Source organism: Rhododendron vialii, chromosome 13a (genome assembly GCF_030253575.1).
Source record: "Rhododendron vialii isolate Sample 1 chromosome 13a, ASM3025357v1".
Classification (NCBI taxonomy): domain Eukaryota; kingdom Viridiplantae; phylum Streptophyta; class Magnoliopsida; order Ericales; family Ericaceae; genus Rhododendron; species Rhododendron vialii.
The window spans coordinates 23408797-23412867 of NC_080569.1; positions in this window are offsets into that span (position 1 = coordinate 23408797).

Genomic DNA, 4071 nt, shown 5'->3' on the forward strand with positions numbered 1-4071 from the left:
GTATCTCCCACCCACGCAGGTGCAGGGAATGGAGCGTTAAAGGAAGTAGTAATTAACGGACCCTAGGCAACAGGGACCCTCGGCTATGGTAGCTGTTCCGAACGTCCAAAGAAAGATAACTTGGAGTTGAAAGGAATATTGGATCACGTTCGGAAATGGCTCGAGCCATTTTGCTCGGCCTGCTACAGAAAGTGTATACTAAATGTTTCTGAACTTTTTGTCATATTGCTAAATAAAATCCTGGAGCCACTCTTGTCTCTGGTAGTAGATACTAGAATCATGCAGCGCTGCCATTACGGATGCCGATACACTGACACCGATTGCAATCATTTTTCCTTTATTTCCTAAAAACGTGTTATTGTGTCAAATCTTTATCTAATTAGTCGTGGCAATTTGATTAACAGCGGTCCAAAGGTAAAAAAAATAAGGTCCCAAGACATTCAAAAAGGGTGGGGAGTAGGAGTACAACTTACAAGATGTGCACACAAGGAGGCCAAATTAGTGACTTGCTTGTACGTAGGGGAATTTCAATCAGTGGGATTACGGAAAAAGTTGAGCAAATGCACGTACATAGTTAGAACTAATTTGGGCTCTGCTTTGTTCGGAATTGTAACTGGATTTGTTTCACATATAATGAAGGCAACCAAAAGTATTCGGAAAAAGGACAAGGGATTTCATTTAGAGTCTAGCTATCGAAATCTAAGTAATGTTCAGCATTGTCTACCATTTGGGCAGTTTTGTTTGCCTATTTTTCAATTGGCTACAATTGCGAGGCTAAAGGCGAGATTCTGGGAGGGTGATTTTGATTAAATGCTTATCTATTTTGGAAAAAATAAGCGGATAACGTAATCAGGACCCAAGATTAATTACTCGCCTCTACTGCCATTGACGGCATCAATCCCGTTGTCTGAGGGAGCTTCTGCTACAACTGGAGGGTCCGCCAAGAACGGGTAAACCTCATACCGTACTGTACAACTTGGTGAGATTACCCTCCCTCCTTTTTTCCCGGCAATGTAGGCACGTGCCCCAGACACAACATAATCTTGGCAGTTACGAATGAGCACCGGAATGGCAGATCTGGCATGCATTGCACCATACTGTACGTACAGCTTTGTAGAATTATCTACGTCGGCTTCATTGGTTGCATACATCAGGTTAGAAGGGATAGAAGTGGCAAAACTAGTCAGGTTCGTAAACATATTGTCCAAAACCTCAGTGAAATGTTAATAATTAATTACGCTGGAAGTCTTATAGTTTGACCAATCAATATGGTTCACCAAACCCAAGAGGTTTGTCAAGTGGGTATAAGAAAGTAATAAATGATTGTCATTTATGAATTTGTATGTTCGAATTTTCAAGAGGCCAAACATTTCAAATTTTAGATCCACTTAAGAGTTTGGTGAATCATTAACTTCTTCAGGGTCTCGGAATTAGTCGAGGTGCACATTGTAGCAAGCTGACCCAGACATTCAGGAGTAAAAAAAACACTATGATTCGCCCTCCACTCTCATGCACCAGTTATTGAATTAAATTAGGAAATTGGTAGATGGCCACAACTGTTTCCAAACTCTTGGAATTAAATTTGAAGTTATGGAATTAAATTTGGAAATTGGTAGATGGCCACAACTGTTTCCAAACTCTTGGAATTGAATTTGACGTTTGGTCGATGGGCATCTCAAACAGAAGATGTCAAATTCAGTATTCTAAAAAACGGACAGGACCGGCCGGTTAAACTGGTTAACCCGTCAACCGGCCTATGTACAGGTCCGAACTGATAAGAGAACTGTCAATATTTCAAAACCGGCTTCCTTTTTGAAAACCGCTGGGCCAAAACGGTTGAACCGGTAAACCTGGACACGGGTCGTCCGAACCGTTAGCAAAAATTTTAGACTATTTAATGCTTTCTTTTACTGCAAAAGCTAAGCAAGTTGGTGGGGACAACTGATGGTGTGAGGACAGTTATCTATGTCAATGCTAAAGTTGGCCCTTGTTACCATTTTTATAGCCACTACTGTAGACTTTCTGTTTTACACTAAGTCTACAGTTACCGATCGGGAAATCCCGATCGGAATTCCGACGCCCCGTCGGGCACACTTCGGCTACCGGACGGCCGATCTGATCCGTCCAATAATTCTAAAAAAAAAAGCCAAGTGGGTTTGTGCGAGAATAAACGGCATTCGACGTGTGTAAGTGGCCGATCCAAGCACTCTATTTTTGTGTTTGGATCGGCCAAAAAGGAGTGCTTGGATCGGCTACTTACACACGTCGGATGCCATTTATTCTTGCGTAGGCCCACTCGGTTTTTTTTTTTAGAATTATTGGACGGATCGGATCGGCCATCCGGTGGCCGGAGAGTGCCCGGCGAGACATCGGGATTCTGATCGGGATTTCCCGATCGGTAATTGTAGACTTTCTGTTTTATAGCTGTTGATGTGTGCCTGAAGCTTTTTCTCCCCGACGTGGGACTAAAGCAAACACAGATTTCCCTTGTTAAGCCTAGTTCTTTCACTTTCACTTCTGGATAACGAGGAAAACATGTACATTCGAGTTCAGTTTATATGTTAAATATATTATTAATATACTAATATGTTTTTAACATATTTATGACATCATGGGTCAATTCCGGTTCAACCGCAGTTGAACCGGTGACCCATCCACTAGGCCCCTTTTTCGGTTTGTTTACCGGTCCAGTTTTCAAAACATTGGTCAAATTGGTGATGTCAAAATTTTTTTGAAGGCTTATGTGACACTTTGACATCTTTAATTTAATATCATGCTCTTCCTCTCCAATTCTTATGTCAAAATAATAGAGCTTAATGTAGCAGACCGAACCCAACTTTGGCTTCGCCAGGGTTCGGCTTCGCCAAGACACGTCAATCGTCGGCTTTTTCTTCACTTTGCATTCGGCAACAGAAAGAACCATGTCAAGCTCGGCCACCTTTGGGAGGTGGTCCCTTAGACCGTTTTTGCTTGGCTTAAAGTCCTATCAGGCTCGGCTACCCTTTTATGCTCGGCTCCCTTTTATGCTCGGATCCCCTTCAGGTTCGGCTACCCTGCGCGGCCAGTCGGGCTCGGCCACCTGCACACTCACGTGTCGCCCCGCATGTTGAGGCGGTTACGCCAAAGGATAATCATGAGCGCACGTGGGATGTGCCAGCTCATGCCAAACGGTTACCAGATTCGCCCGGTGACGTCATGGCGACGTCGCCTGACCCGTGCAAGGCACATGCCTGTGCTTGGAGAGCAAGTCAAGGAAACTCTATAAATATTGAAGGAGAACGCCTCTGGAGAGGTACGCACTCCCTAACGCGAATACTCACTCAAAACCCTAGTCTCTTTCCTCTCTTCCTACACATACTTATCCTCTCGCCGGAGGGCCTTGCCGGGCAACCCCCGGCCAGGTCTTAGTCGTGCGCTCACTGTGCAGGCGGCGTGGAGAAGGCTAGGTAACCACTGGACCAGCGGAGGAAGGACTCGAGCCAGAAGAGATCACGGGCCACACAATTGGTGAACCTGACGTGAAACTCCTCAGCCTCTGATCCAAACGGCTCAAACGCTCTTTCAAATCACCTTCCTCTCAAAAAGACGAACGAAAACTCAGCGGCGATGGGCGGAGATCCACCAAACGTTTCAGTTTCCGGAGCCAAAGACACCAGTGGAAACGCGATCCTCCCACCGTTTTCAGAAAGGCACATGTCCATCTCCCTACCACCAGAATCTGGGCTCTCGCCGGCCGCAGACGACGTAACAACGGCCTACATCCGCCTTCTGCAACGACGAGACGACGAAAGGGACAACGAACTTGCAACGCTAAGAGCGGAAGTGGCCCAGATGAAGCAACATATGCAGGACGCAACCCCAGCCGCCTCCAGATCTACCGGAGGCGGACGACGGAAGCAAAGAAATTCTCCTCCTCCTCCTCCTCCTCCACCGCCCCGAGACCACCCCAACGAGGCGGGCCACCGCGTCTCCGTCAAAGACCGCCTTGGGTTTACGCCAGAAAAAGGGGACGCCAGAGAAATCATCCTCTACAAACGACCTACAACATCTGGCACACACCGCTCGAGATCC